The sequence below is a fragment of the Hemicordylus capensis genome, chromosome 7 (genome assembly GCF_027244095.1).
Source record: "Hemicordylus capensis ecotype Gifberg chromosome 7, rHemCap1.1.pri, whole genome shotgun sequence".
Classification (NCBI taxonomy): domain Eukaryota; kingdom Metazoa; phylum Chordata; class Lepidosauria; order Squamata; family Cordylidae; genus Hemicordylus; species Hemicordylus capensis.
The window spans coordinates 29,096,455-29,112,473 of NC_069663.1; the positions used below are offsets into that span (position 1 = coordinate 29,096,455).

Here is a 16,019-nt window from a genome sequence, read left to right on the forward strand (position 1 = left end):
TAGGAATATTTTCTGAGGGAAGGCTGTCTTCAGGACAGTGCAAAAAAGGGCTTTATGCCCAGCCTTGGCCTTTACCTCAACAATAATAGGAATAGTTTCTGAGGGAAGGCTGTCTTCAGGGCAGTGCAAGGAAGGGCTTTATGCCCAGCCTTGGCCTTTACCTCAACAATAATAGGAATAGTTTCTGAGGGAAGGCTGTCTTCAGGACAGTGCAAAAAAGGGCTTTATGCCCAGCCTTGGCCTTTACCTCAACAATAATAGGAATATTTTCTGAGGGAAGGCTGTCTTCAGGGCAGTGCAAGGAAGGGCTTTATGCCCAGCCTTGGACTTTGCCTCAACAATAATAGGAATATTTTCTGAGGGAAGGCTGTCTTCAGGGCAGTGCAAGGAAGGGCTTTATGCCCAGCCTTGGACTTTGCCTCAACAATAATAGGAATATTTTCTGAGGGAAGGCTGTCTTCAGGGCAGTGCAAGGAAGGGCTTTATGCCCAGCCTTGGACTTTGCCTCAACAATAATAGGAATAGTTTCTGAGGGAAGGCTGTCTTCAGGGCACTGCCAGGAAGGGCTTTATGCCCAGCCTTGGACTTTGCCTCAACAATAATAGGAATAGTTTCTGAGGGAAGGCTGTCTTCAGGGCACTGCCAGGAAGGGCTCCATGCCCAGCCTTGGACTTTGCCTCAACAATAATAGGAATAGTTTCTGAGGGAAGGCTGTCTTCAGGGCAGTGCAAGGAAGGGCTTTATGCCCAGCCTTGGCCTTTACCTCAACAATAATAGGAATAGTTTCTGAGGGAAGGCTGTCTTCAGGGCAGTGCAAGGAAGGGCTTTATGCCCAGCCTTGGCCTTTACCTCAACAATAATAGGAATATTTTCTGAGGGAAGGCTGTCTTCAGGGCAGTGCAAAAAAGGGCTTTATGCCCAGCCTTGGACTTTGCCTCAACAATAATAGGAATAGTTTCTGAGGGAAGGCTGTCTTCAGGACAGTGCAAAAGAGGGCTTTATGCCCAGCCTTGGACTTTGCCTCAACAATAATAGGAATAGTTTCTGAGGGAAGGCTGTCTTCAGGACAGTGCAAAGGAGGGCTTTATGCCCAGCCTTGGACTTTGCCTCAACAATAATAGGAATAGTTTCTGAGGGAAGGCTGTCTTCAGGACAGTGCAAAAAAGGGCTTTATGCCCAGCCTTGGACTTTGCCTCAACAATAATAGGAATAGTTTCTGAGGGAAGGCTGTCTTCAGGACAGTGCAAAAAAGGGCTTTATGCCCAGCCTTGGACTTTGCCTCAACAATAATAGGAATAGTTTCTGAGGGAAGGCTGTCTTCAGGACAGTGCAAAGGAGGGCTTTATGCCCAGCCTTGGACTTTGCCTCAACAATAATAGGAATAGTTTCTGAGGGAAGGCTGTCTTCAGGACAGTGCAAAAAAGGGCTTTATGCCCAGCCTTGGACTTTGCCTCAACAATAATAGGAATAGTTTCTGAGGGAAGGCTGTCTTCAGGACAGTGCAAAAAAGGGCTTTATGCCCAGCCTTGGACTTTGCCTCAACAGTAATAGGAATAGTTTCTGAGGGAAGGCTGTCTTCAGGACAGTGCAAAGGAGGGCTTTATGCCCAGCCTTGGACTTTGCCTCAACAATAATAGGAATAGTTTCTGAGGGAAGGCTGTCTTCAGGACAGTGCAAAAAAGGGCTTTATGCCCAGCCTTGGACTTTGCCTCAACAGTAATAGGAATAGTTTCTGAGGGAAGGCTGTCTTCAGGACAGTGCAAAAAAGGGCTTTATGCCCAGCCTTGGACTTTGCCTCAACAGTAATAGGAATAGTTTCTGAGGGAAGGCTGTCTTCAGGACAGTGCAAGGAAAGGCTTTATGCCCAGCCTTGGACTTTGCCTCAACAATAATAGGAATAGTTTCTGAGGGAAGGCTGTCTTCAGGACAGTGCAAGGAAGGGCTTTATGCCCAGCCTTGGACTTTGCCTCAACAATAATAGGAATAGTTTCTGAGGGAAGGCTGTCTTCAGGACAGTGCAAAAAAGGGCTTTATGCCCAGCCTTGGACTTTGCCTCAACAGTAATAGGAATAGTTTCTGAGGGAAGGCTGTCTTCAGGACAGTGCAAAAAAGGGCTTTATGCCCAGCCTTGGACTTTGCCTCAACAGTAATAGGAATAGTTTCTGAGGGAAGGCTGTCTTCAGGACAGTGCAAGGAAGGGCTTTATGCCCAGCCTTGGACTTTGCCTCAACAATAATAGGAATAGTTTCTGAGGGAAGGCTGTCTTCAGGACAGTGCAAAAAAGGGCTTTATGCCCAGCCTTGGACTTTGCCTCAACAGTAATAGGAATAGTTTCTGAGGGAAGGCTGTCTTCAGGACAGTGCAAAAAAGGGCTTTATGCCCAGCCTTGGACTTTGCCTCAACAGTAATAGGAATAGTTTCTGAGGGAAGGCTGTCTTCAGGACAGTGCAAAAAAGGGCTTTATGCCCAGCCTTGGACTTTACCTCAACAATAATAGGAATAGTTTCTGAGGGAAGGCTGTCTTCAGGACAGTGCAAAGGAGGGCTTTATGCCCAGCCTTGGACTTTGCCTCAACAATAATAGGAATAGTTTCTGAGGGAAGGCTGTCTTCAGGACAGTGCAAAAAAGGGCTTTATGCCCAGCCTTGGACTTTGCCTCAACAATAATAGGAATAGTTTCTGAGGGAAGGCTGTCTTCAGGACAGTGCAAAGGAGGGCTTTATGCCCAGCCTTGTACTTTGCCTCAACAATAATAGGAATAGTTTCTGAGGGAAGGCTGTCTTCAGGACAGTGCAAAAAAGGGCTTTATGCCCAGCCTTGGACTTTGCCTCAACAATAATAGGAATAGTTTCTGAGGGAAGGCTGTCTTCAGGACAGTGCAAAAAAGGGCTTTATGCCCAGCCTTGGACTTTGCCTCAACAATAATAGGAATAGTTTCTGAGGGAAGGCTGTCTTCAGGACAGTGCAAAAAAGGGCTTTATGCCCAGCCTTGGACTTTGCCTCAACAATAATAGGAATAGTTTCTGAGGGAAGGCTGTCTTCAGGACAGTGCAAAGGAGGGCTTTATGCCCAGCCTTGGCCTTTACCTCAACAATAATAGGAATATTTTCTGAGGGAAGGCTGTCTTCAGGACAGTGCAAAAAAGGGCTTTATGCCCAGCCTTGGACTTTGCCTCAACAATAATAGGAATAGATTCTGAGGGAAGGCTGTCTTCAGGACAGTGCAAAGGAGGGCTTTATGCCCAGCCTTGGACTTTGCCTCAACAATAATAGGAATAGATTCTGAGGGAAGGCTGTCTTCAGGACAGTGCAAAGGAGGGCTTTATGCCCAGCCTTGGACTTTGCCTCAACAATAATAGGAATAGTTTCTGAGGGAAGGCTGTCTTCAGGACAGTGCAAAAAAGGGCTTTATGCCCAGCCTTGGACTTTGCCTCAACAATAATAGGAATAGTTTCTGAGGGAAGGCTGTCTTCAGGACAGTGCAAAAAAGGGCTTTATGCCCAGCCTTGGACTTTACCTCAACAATAATAGGAATAGTTTCTGAGGGAAGGCTGTCTTCAGGACAGTGCAAAGGAGGGCTTTATGCCCAGCCTTGGACTTTGCCTCAACAATAATAGGAATAGTTTCTGAGGGAAGGCTGTCTTCAGGACAGTGCAAAAAAGGGCTTTATGCCCAGCCTTGGACTTTGCCTCAACAATAATAGGAATAGTTTCTGAGGGAAGGCTGTCTTCAGGACAGTGCAAAAAAGGGCTTTATGCCCAGCCTTGGACTTTGCCTCAACAATAATAGGAATAGTTTCTGAGGGAAGGCTGTCTTCAGGACAGTGCAAAAAAGGGCTTTATGCCCAGCCTTGGACTTTGCCTCAACAATAATAGGAATAGTTTCTGAGGGAAGGCTGTCTTCAGGACAGTGCAAAAAAGGGCTTTATGCCCAGCCTTGGACTTTGCCTCAACAATAATAGGAATAGTTTCTGAGGGAAGGCTGTCTTCAGGACAGTGCAAGGAAAGGCTTTATGCCCAGCCTTGGACTTTACCTCAACAATAATAGGAATAGTTTCTGAGGGAAGGCTGTCTTCAGGACAGTGCAAAGGAGGGCTTTATGCCCAGCCTTGGACTTTGCCTCAACAATAATAGGAATAGTTTCTGAGGGAAGGCTGTCTTCAGGACAGTGCAAAAAAGGGCTTTATGCCCAGCCTTGGACTTTACCTCAACAATAATAGGAATAGTTTCTGAGGGAAGGCTGTCTTCAGGACAGTGCAAAAAAGGGCTTTATGCCCAGCCTTGGACTTTGCCTCAACAATAATAGGAATAGTTTCTGAGGGAAGGCTGTCTTCAGGACAGTGCAAGGAAGGGCTTTATGCCCAGCCTTGGACTTTACCTCAACAATAATAGGAATAGTTTCTGAGGGAAGGCTGTCTTCAGGACAGTGCAAAAAAGGGCTTTATGCCCAGCCTTGGACTTTACCTCAACAATAATAGGAATAGTTTCTGAGGGAAGGCTGTCTTCAGGACATTGCAAAAAAGGGCTTTATGCCCAGCCTTGGACTTTGCCTCAACAATAATAGGAATAGTTTCTGAGGGAAGGCTGTCTTCAGGACAGTGCAAAGGAGTTTACCTCAACAATAATAGGAATAGTTTCTGAGGGAAGGCTGTCTTCAGGACAGTGCAAAAAAGGGCTTTATGCCCAGCCTTGGACTTTGCCTCAACAATAATAGGAATAGTTTCTGAGGGAAGGCTGTCTTCAGGACAGTGCAAGGAAAGGCTTTATGCCCAGCCTTGGACTTTACCTCAACAATAATAGGAATAGTTTCTGAGGGAAGGCTGTCTTCAGGACAGTGCAAAAAAGGGCTTTATGCCCAGCCTTGGACTTTGCCTCAACAATAATAGGAATAGTTTCTGAGGGAAGGCTGTCTTCAGGACAGTGCAAGGAAAGGCTTTATGCCCAGCCTTGGACTTTACCTCAACAATAATAGGAATAGTTTCTGAGGGAAGGCTGTCTTCAGGACAGTGCAAAAAAGGGCTTTATGCCCAGCCTTGGACTTTGCCTCAACAATAATAGGAATAGTTTCTGAGGGAAGGCTGTCTTCAGGACAGTGCAAGGAAGGGCTTTATGCCCAGCCTTGGACTTTGCCTCAACAATAATAGGAATAGTTTCTGAGGGAAGGCTGTCTTCAGGACAGTGCAAGGAAAGGCTTTATGCCCAGCCTTGGACTTTACCTCAACAATAATAGGAATAGTTTCTGAGGGAAGGCTGTCTTCAGGACATTGCAAAAAAGGGCTTTATGCCCAGCCTTGGACTTTGCCTCAACAATAATAGGAATAGTTTCTGAGGGAAGGCTGTCTTCAGGACAGTGCAAAGGAGTTTACCTCAACAATAATAGGAATAGTTTCTGAGGGAAGGCTGTCTTCAGGACAGTGCAAAAAAGGGCTTTATGCCCAGCCTTGGACTTTGCCTCAACAATAATAGGAATAGTTTCTGAGGGAAGGCTGTCTTCAGGACAGTGCAAGGAAAGGCTTTATGCCCAGCCTTGGACTTTACCTCAACAATAATAGGAATAGTTTCTGAGGGAAGGCTGTCTTCAGGACAGTGCAAAAAAGGGCTTTATGCCCAGCCTTGGACTTTGCCTCAACAATAATAGGAATAGTTTCTGAGGGAAGGCTGTCTTCAGGACAGTGCAAGGAAAGGCTTTATGCCCAGCCTTGGACTTTACCTCAACAATAATAGGAATAGTTTCTGAGGGAAGGCTGTCTTCAGGACAGTGCAAAAAAGGGCTTTATGCCCAGCCTTGGACTTTGCCTCAACAATAATAGGAATAGTTTCTGAGGGAAGGCTGTCTTCAGGACAGTGCAAGGAAGGGCTTTATGCCCAGCCTTGGACTTTGCCTCAACAATAATAGGAATAGTTTCTGAGGGAAGGCTGTCTTCAGGACAGTGCAAGGAAAGGCTTTATGCCCAGCCTTGGACTTTACCTCAACAATAATAGGAATAGTTTCTGAGGGAAGGCTGTCTTCAGGACAGTGCAAAAAAGGGCTTTATGCCCAGCCTTGGACTTTGCCTCAACAATAATAGGAATAGTTTCTGAGGGAAGGCTGTCTTCAGGACAGTGCAAAAAAGGGCTTTATGCCCAGCCTTGGACTTTGCCTCAACAATAATAGGAATAGTTTCTGAGGGAAGGCTGTCTTCAGGACAGTGCAAGGAAAGGCTTTATGCCCAGCCTTGGACTTTACCTCAACAATAATAGGAATAGTTTCTGAGGGAAGGCTGTCTTCAGGACAGTGCAAAAAAGGGCTTTATGCCCAGCCTTGGACTTTGCCTCAACAATAATAGGAATAGTTTCTGAGGGAAGGCTGTCTTCAGGACAGTGCAAGGAAAGGCTTTATGCCCAGCCTTGGACTTTACCTCAACAATAATAGGAATAGTTTCTGAGGGAAGGCTGTCTTCAGGACAGTGCAAAAAAGGGCTTTATGCCCAGCCTTGGACTTTGCCTCAACAATAATAGGAATAGTTTCTGAGGGAAGGCTGTCTTCAGGACAGTGCAAAAAAGGGCTTTATGCCCAGCCTTGGACTTTACCTCAACAATAATAGGAATAGTTTCTGAGGGAAGGCTGTCTTCAGGACAGTGCAAAAAAGGGCTTTATGCCCAGCCTTGGACTTTGCCTCAACAATAATAGGAATAGTTTCTGAGGGAAGGCTGTCTTCAGGACAGTGCAAGGAAGGGCTCTATGCCCAGACTTGGACTTTACCTCACTAGAATAATAATCTCTGTTGCCTCAGGAAAAGGAGGAAACCACTTAAGCCATGCTACTCTATCACAAGAAAACTTTTTGTGAAAATGTGGGCTTCAAGCCCCCTGCTAAAAAACAGTCTCTGAGGGGAAATGGAATTTCTAAGTGGGGAGTTCACCTCTCTGCTTGTGTTTCATCTTGCCAAAAAAACCTCAACTCCCCTCTGAGGATGCTGCAGCCGTGCTGACGTGTACAAAAGCCCTGCCACCTCATTGCCCACATTTATCGCATCTTGTCTGCAGAGGGTAAAACGCGACAGATTCTCCCCGTCCTCAGAACGCTGGGGCGCCACAGTCTTCTGCATCACAGTGAAAACCTGTCCACTATTAGAGCGTTCTTTCTCTCTGCATCCTAATGTTATAACTATGGACAGCGTAGGGCAGGACTTCTGAGCGCAACGGCACAGGGGCTGTAGCAGAGAATTCTGTGAGGCCAGGAGCTGTGTAACTACAGACTGGGCCATTTTTGTCTGAGAAAACTCAGTGCTATTTGAGGCTGTCAAAAGAAACCTGAGACTTTTTTATTCTCCCGACAGCTGTGTGTTAGGCAGCATAACTCCTAAGATAGTGGCTGGCTTGAATGGAACACCCTTCATGCACGTTAGAAGCTTCAGGCTTCTAGATCTGCCAACACCTTTCTGAGGCAGCATGATCTCTAACTTTCCAGTGGGCTTGAATGGAACATGCTTCATGCATGTGGGAAGCTTCAGGCTTCTATATTCTCCCAACTGAAGAGAGAATTCTCTTCTTAGCCTCTCAAATTTGGTTTAATGAGTTATTAGTTTTTATCTTTTTATATCTGTGAATTGCAACAGCCATCTAGGTGAGGCAGTATAAAAACCTAATACATAACACAGCTGTAGGAGGCAGCACAGTCTCTAATATGGTGGCTGGCTTGTAAGGAAGACGCTTCATGTATGTTAGAAAAATTAGACATCTTTATAATTCTGATAGTCTTATGAGGCAGCATCTCCGATTTAGTGGCTGACCTGAATGAATACACTTCATGTGTGTTCTGTTCTACCCCCTCAACAACGCTTTGTGGCAGCCTTGGCAACAAGAAATAGAATCAGCGCATGTGTCCATTAACTACTATGCCTGAGTAGTGCTTTTGGAATATTTTATCTTTCCAAGAAACCTGAGTGACAGGTAACTCTCAAAAACAGAGACTGGAGCAACAAAAAAAGGAAACACAGGATTTAGGACAAAATATACTAGAAAAAGAATCCCTAGCTGCACCATTGCATTTTGTGATAATGCTTTTTATAAGAGGGCTGAAGAATGTATACCAAAAATGTTTATTCAATATTTATTAGACAATGAAAATTACAATCTGAAAAAAAACAAAGAACCGGGGAAGGAATTTAGGCAAAATTCCAATAAGATTAGACTGTGAATTGCCCTTACTTCAGAATAAATGATACATCTTGACAACGTATCCTCTTGACAACTCATCATTGCGAATTTGGCAAGAAGAAACCGAGTTGGCCCACGTGTCCCAATGAGTTCTGTGCCCGAGTTTGCTTCTGGACCGTTTTCTCCTCCCAAGAGGCCTACCTGCCAGGTAAGGCTCAGACACAGAGACGAGCCCCCCCCCCCGCCCCAAGAGCACTATCTTTGTAGAGGAGAAAATCTGCCAGACCCCTTCGCCCCAGCTGTATCACTGTATTTTGTGATGAGGTTTTTCATGAGGGTGCTGAAGAATGTATACCAGAAATCTTTACTCAATATATAGTACACATTGATAGTCACAAGATAATATTTAAAAAAGGAAACAAGTGTGAAGAGCATGCTATGCCAGAAATCTAATATGCACTCCTTTGGCAAAATCCTCATATTATAAGACTATGATATTGCCCTTATTTGAGAATGAGAGACACCCCTTGCTCTTTTCCAACAGACTTCAAGAACCAATGAAAGGAGGCAACGTCACAGAAGCCAAGAAGACATGAAAGCAGCCAACCACACACAGACACACACACACACGAGAAGCGTCAGGCTTCCTTATTGTCCCAAGAATACTAAATGTTCTCTGGGCAGCTCACAACACAACATGGCAAAACATACAATACACACACCTACAACATGACAGACAAAGCACACACACACACACACACACACACACGATAAGCGTCAGGCTTCCTTATTGTCCCAAGAATACTAAATGTTATCTGGGCAGCTCACAACACAACATGGCAAAACATCCAATAAACACACCTACAACATGACAGACAAAGCACAACACAAAACAGCTGTGGTAGGGAGCATGACCTCTAAAATAGTGACTTCCTGTAATGGAACATGCTTCATGCATGTTAGAAGCTGCAGGCTTTATTCTCCCAAACAACTATGAGGGACTACAGACACTCTAAGGTGGCGGCTGCCTTTAATAGAATACGCTTCATGCGTGTTCCATTGTATCCTCTTGACAACACATCATAGCAAATTTGGCAAGAAGAAACCGAGTCGGCCCACATGTCCCAATGACTTCCATGCCCAAGTTTGCTTCTGGACCGTTTTCTCCTGCCAAGAGGCCTGCCTGGCAGGTAAGGCTCAGAGACAGAGATAATATGTTCACTCAATATATAGAAGAAATTCTACTTTTCCAATCTGCCAACACGCCCCCACCCTACCCCGAGCTGTATCACTGCATTATGTGCACGTTCTGATGATGATGCACTCCTTAGCCAAATCCTCACAAGATAAGGATATGATATAGCCCTCTCTTCAGAATAAATTACACAACTGGACCAACTAAAAGTGAACTCTCAGGGTGTATGAGATGATCTCACGGGAAAATAACTTCCCTTGCTGTGGAATTGTATTCTATGATGAAGCGCTTCATCAGAAGACTGAAGACTGTATACCTGAAATGTTTGCTCAACATTCCTTAGACATGGATTGTCATGGGTTAATATAAAAAATGAAACAATTGTGATCAGCTCATTATCCACAAATTCTGATATGTAGTAATTAACTTTGTATTTAATTTGTGATGCTTTATTGTAAACTGCCCAGAGATGTGTGGTTTGGGCAGTTTACAAATATGCTGAATAAACAAATAATCCTTAGCAACTGTCTCATGTTACAAGATAAAGATGCCACATTTCCCACCCCAAAATCTTTCTTCCTTTCCTACAGATTTCTTTCCTCCAGACTCCAGGAAAGAAGTAAAGGAGTCTCAAGAGAGAATGAGAAGAAGCAACAACATGCAATATAAGCCAAACCAAGTGCTGCAGAAGTCAAGCCCTAGAAGACACTGGATATAGGGGCTCTCCACAGGAATCTTTATTCTCCCTCTTTCTTTATTCTTCCACCAGCTTTGTCAGGCATCATCATCTGAAATGGTGGCTGTCCTGAATTTAACATCCTTCTCACGTGTTGGAAGCTTCAGGCTTCTATATTCTCTTGATGGATTTGTTGGGCAGTGTCATCTCTAAGATGGTGGCTGTCTTGAATGGAACATGCTTCATGCGTGTTCCATTCTGTCCCCTGAGCAATGGTTTGGCAAGAAGAAACAGAATTGGTGCACCTTTCTCAAGGACCTCCATGCCCTAGTGGTGATGTTGAAACGTTTTATTATTATCCTATTATCCAGTATTCAATCCTTAGCAACCTCCTAAGGTTATAAGTAAATAAGATAAGAATTCAATATTTAACACAATTCAAAATAAATGACATAACTTGCTCTTTTCCAACAGATTTCAGGAAAGAATGAAAGAACGCAATGACACACAAGCCAAGGAAGAACAGCATGCATCTCAGGCAGGAACGGAAGAAGGTAGCAAGAGAAGTCAGCCTTGGGGCTGCAGAACTCAAGGCCCAGAAATCACTAAATTTCAGGGGTTGCCAACAGAAGCTTCAGGTTTCTTTATTTTTTCAACAGCAGTGGGAGGCAGCATAAACTCTAAGATTGTGGCTCTCTTGAATTGAACATGCTTGATGAGGGTTGCTTTCTGTCTCAGTAAGCTTTTGCGGTAAGTTTTGGCACAAAGAAAGAAGAGTGGGCACATGTTTCCTTACAACTTCCATGCCCAGGTGCTGACGTTTGAATGAAGCGGCCTCTGTGATAGGTAAGGCTCAGAGACAGAGATTGGACCAAGGTGAAGAGCACACAAGTGAACAAAAAGAGAACTCTCAGGGTATAAGGGCTGCCTAGTGTAAAAATGGGTTTAAAATGGCCCACAATTGAAAATAAAAGTTGTATCTTGTTCTTTCCTAACAGATTTCAAGCAACAGTGCAAGGAGGCTACAAAAGTCAAGCCAGGCTCAACCGATCTCGTTTGTCATGAGGAAGAACTTCATTAAAAAAAACCCTGACAAATCTCTAAGACAGTGGCTCATATGAAGAGGAACATGCTTCATGCATATTGCATTCTATCCTCAGAAAGTTCTGTGAAACCCGGGGCTATGTCACTCAAGGCTACTGGCTTGAGTTCCTTCAGTCTCTAAAAATCGTGAATCAAGCTGTAGAACTGATGCTTCATGTGTGTTCTCCAAACAGCTTTGTGGACCATCATGATCTCTGAAATGGTGGCTGGCTTGCAAGGAAAGGAACATGCTTTATGTGTGTTCCATCTTATCTTCCCAAGTACATTTTGCAGCATGCCTGGCAGGAAGAAAGAGAGTTCGTGCACATTTCACAGTGATCTCCATTCCTGAGTGGTGATTTTGGTTCAAAGATAGAGTTAAAAAGATGGTGTGCCTGAAAAACGGAGACAGTACCAAGGTAAAGAAAGCCCAACCAACAAAAAGGGAACTCTCAGGGTATAACGGAAAGGTGTACCAATGCCTTATATGATGAGGCTCCTCATCAGGACTGAAGAATATATACAAGATCGATATAGTCAGTGGATGACAAGCAGACTAACTTCCTCAATAATACCACTCATGAGTAAAGTAAGTTACTTTAGTGTAGACTAATCCAGCTTCCTTTGGGTAATTTTGATAAGATGTCATGTCATCCAATATTTACTACATTTTGATTTTTGCAAGATGGTGAAAATGAAAGAACTATGAGAAGTATATTGCCCAATAAATCTAAGACTTAATCCTTTGCAAACTTCTCTTATTGCCTGCAAGATGTCATATTGCCTGCTCTTCAAAATAAATGACATAACATATTCCTTTCCAACAGATTTCAAGAAAGAATGAAAGGAGGCAACAATGCAGAAGCCATGTCAAGCAAAACTTTGTGAGCCCTTTTGGGTCAAAGAGCCCTCTTCTTTCCTTACATAAATCACTCTGAGAACACCTTTTTGAAAAGTGGCGTATAAATATTTGTAATCATAATAATAATTGTGCTATCAGTTTAAGGCTCTTTTTCAGATAAATATCTAAGACACTGGCTGTAACCAGAGGCTTCAAGCACGAGTTTCTTACTTGCTTGATCTTCACAGAGCCCTGGGAGGTAAGTTAGTTTGGAATATGCTTTGCTGACAAACTGTTAATGCCTAATAAAGAAAGAAATATACAAACAATATTTCTATCCTACACATTCAGCACACTGCTGCTAAACCTATCACTTCTAAATACAACCCTGTTCTACTAAATGGAAGGAAAAAACACCTGAAACACTAAATGCAAAATAAAATAAAATAAGAAATGAACCCACTACTAAATGCAAAAGACTCCCAACCTCGCTAATAAATGCAAAACACAGATAAGCACAATAAAAAGAATTAAACAAGAACCACAGATAAAATAGAAATAACACAACAGCCAGGATTAAAAACATTAAAACGGGAAACCCAGTTACAAGCACCATTAAAATTACAAGAAAATTACTGTATTTGAAACTGAGATTAGAGGAAAAGTAGAATTTTTCTTTGGGCAAATTTTCTGAGATGGCTGCTTTGCGTGAGTAGGTATATTTTCAGTGGATCTGAAAAAATATCTTTGTAATGTTTGGAACTAACACTAATATTTAACACTTGCACATTTGAGGATATTTTGTGGTGCATTTTGAATGTTGATACATTTATCAGTTCCAAAGAAGAGAGAGTAAAAAAGTGTCTTCAACTTTTTTTTTTACTCCAGCAGGTTGATCTAAATGGATTGTTATGTGGAGTATGAATTCCTCAGAATTCAAAATCAAAAGTGTATAAAAATGACTAATGTCAAAGAGGTATTTCAGCCATGTTGAAATTTTCACCCCAGCAGCTAGCTTTTACCTGGACTGCCATGTAGATTGTGGGTGAATCCCCACTTAGGAGGATATTGCAAGAAATCAGAAGTGTATAAAAATGGCTAATGTCAAAGAGGTATGTATTCATGTTTATATCTTTTTTCCAGATGTTCTTTTCCCCTTGCAGGTTGGTTTATATGCATTGCTATGTAGACTGGGGATGAATTTAGATTTCATGTGAATAACCTACCCCGGAGGGCAGACTGTTTTAAAATGCTTGTTGGTGATATGTATTGACCTATATTTAGATGTTTTTATTTGCTTATAAGGATGTTGGATGTACAATTTCAAGCTGTGTAAACTAGTCTCTATAGCTGCTTTTCCTCCCAAAAGAGACTTATGTGGACATATTGCAAATTGTTCTTACTGTAATATTGTAGGGACGTAGGAGCTGAAGTCCTACGCTCAGGGTGAAGTGCTGGTAACCTCTCCCCTGTAGTTTCAGGAGTTGCTGCCACGGGCAGTGATGCTTCCTTGGTTTACATTATTGATGGACAGGGTCATCTCCTACTACTTGGAAATAGTTCTCTGTGTTTTCTTTATGTGAACAATCTGTGGATTTAATACTCTGTAAAACATTCATGTGGAACCCAGGTTCTTCTTTTCTGTAATGTGTCAAAGCGGCAACCCTCTAGTGACCAATCCCTTCTTCCGTTGCCCCTCTTCTGCCTGTCAGTGTGAGAGAACATGTTCTGGCTCTGGATTCCAACTCAGAATACTGAGATCCTCTGGACATGTGCAGAGCGAAGTTTCCTCAGCACTGCTCACCCTCTCCATCTGAAGTGTCCAGGCCATGGGCATGGCTTACAGCTGGGGCAGCTTGTCGTGGTGGTGGTGGCGGGGTGTGTGAAAGATGCGACAGCTGCCTCTCCTTCCCAGAGCTCTGTTTGCTCCTCTCTCCCCTGCCCGTGCTGCCTGCAGGCTGACTATTCGTCAGATAGAGTTGCATGGTTAACTGCACAGCTCGACCTGACGAATGGCCGGCCTGCAGGCAGAGCGGTGGGGGAGAGAGGAACCACAGGCCTTCGGGAAGGAAGAGAGGCAGCTGTGCCTCCTTTGGTGTTCCTCCCTGCATTCAGATGAGCCACCCCTGTCTGAGCCTCGGGGTAGGGAGTCTTGGCCCTCCAACTGCTGCTGAACTACAGCTCCAATCTTCCCCAGCCACAGTTGATTGGGGCTGGGGATGATGTGGGTTGTAGTTCAGCAACAGCGGGAGGACTAAGGCTACCTACCCCTGCAGGACAGTTGGTATTTCCCAGTGGCTGCCAGGCCTTTCCTGGTGGCGGGAACTCACTGGCTGCTGTGTGCCCATTGCCAGCAGCTGGTGGCAGGCGTGAGCTAACTTTCCCCTCCAGGCAGGCAGGATCCCAGCTGGAGGCGGCTGGGGTGGGAAACCTGCCTCCTTGCAGGAGTTGGCCTCTGCTGTGAGAACAGCAGCACGGTGGAGGGGCCCCTCCCCGCCCATAAACCAAAGGGGCGGGCAGGCAGGGGCTGGGAGGAAGTAAACGCCTGCTGGGACTCTCAGCTGCAGGCTGCTGCTGCATCAGGGATTCATTCCGTGTTATTTCGATCCTGGTTGTTTTCTGCCTGAAGTCTGTTCAAAGGGTGTCAGGCGAATAGGAAACAAAGAAGTTGTAGGGACAGCCGCACCAGGGCTGGAACTGGCCAAACCTGCCCTGCTGGGCTCTGGGCGCCTGGCCTGGACCTCGACCTCGGGGCTGGCCTCTGCACCCTTTCCCTGCTGCCTCCTCTTGCACATTGGTAAATGCAGGGAATTTCCCAAGGAGCCTCCAGGCTTCCCTTTCTGGAAGCAACCTGGCAAAGATTCTGGCAACCACCCCACAGCCGGCAGGCCCGATGCTGTCACAAGTCATTTTCAAAAGGAGGGCTCAGGAACAGGAGAAGCAAGCATCCCAGTGCCTCTGAGCATGTGCAGGGTCCCTCCTCCATCCCCGATGAAGCAGTCTGGGGAGGGGCTGAGCCAGGGCAGAGGGCAGGGCTTGATCCCAGCAGGAAGAACTAAAAGATAACTAATGCATTCTGGGATCTCTTAAAGCAAGCCAGCAAGAAACAATAAGATCTCCCCCATACTATGCCCTAACCATACAATAAAAAGCATGCAGCAACTCGACCTGGTATAATTTTATAATCAAAGATATTCTCAATCTAAGACAAGACAAAACATAACAATTAGAAATCACCAGGGACTTGGTTGTGGCAGACCCTTTTACTCTCCACACAATGGACTTCACCATCCCTCAAAGGCAACATGTTTAGGGTCACTGATGTGATTTCCAATTGTGATGTTTCATCTTACCTCAGATAGATAATATCTTTGATTACAAAATTATGCTGGATCGAGTTGTTACATGCTTGTTGTTTCTTGTTTGCTTGATCCCAGGAAGAACACAGAAATTCAGCACTCTCCAGAACATGCAAAGTGATATGGAGAGAGTGCCTCTGAGCAGGTGAAGAGTGCTGTTTCCTCCCATTGATACTTCCAACCCCCGCATTGCAAGCATAGTTGAGCCCCCAAACCTCTCGCCTTAGAGATCTCAGCCTTTCTCTGAGAGGTCCTCCTGACCACCTCTCTTCTTGCCTATCAGTCCTGGGGGTCAAGGCCCATCAGGCCCCCCAAAAGAAATGGACCCAGGTGGGACCCCATGCAACGCACATCCAGGCAGCTGGCAAGACTGAGGCCCCATGCTCTGAAGCGCCTCCTCCGTGATCCGCCACGTGCCAGCCTGGGGCAATCCTCACTGTGCTCTCGCCCACGCAGGCCCTTTCACCCCCTTCCTGCCAAAATGCAGCCGAGCCAGCCAGGTGAAACGAGGGCAGTCAGGAGAGGCACAGAGGGGAGGCCGGCTTCGGGGCAGAGAACAGAGGCCAGCCCTCTGGGAGCTGCCAGGCCCTCCCGTGGACTCCGGGAGAGGGGTCCTGCTGCCGTGCGGGTCTGGAGCCCCACACCCCCATGGGCAAGGGGGGGGGCACGTCCCCAGACAGGGAGCCACCTGCTGACCCCCATTCCTAGAAAAGCCGGGGCTGCCTGGCC

The 16,019-nt window shown here is 45.2% G+C and overlaps 1 long non-coding RNA gene across 2 annotated transcripts; it reads left to right on the forward strand.

The window, feature by feature from the left end:
- Positions 1-4,265: 4,265 nt before the first annotated feature.
- On the forward strand, positions 4,266-13,560 carry LOC128332488 (uncharacterized). Of its 2 annotated transcripts, XR_008310670.1 has the most exons (5): positions 4,266-8,344; positions 8,681-9,326; positions 9,922-11,679; positions 11,918-12,190; positions 12,820-13,560. It is a non-coding gene; the product is annotated as an uncharacterized LOC128332488 (long non-coding RNA). The 2 variants fall into 2 exon arrangements; XR_008310669.1 differs by having other exon boundaries at positions 4,267-8,344; positions 11,918-13,560.
- Positions 13,561-16,019: the final 2,459 nt, after the last annotated feature.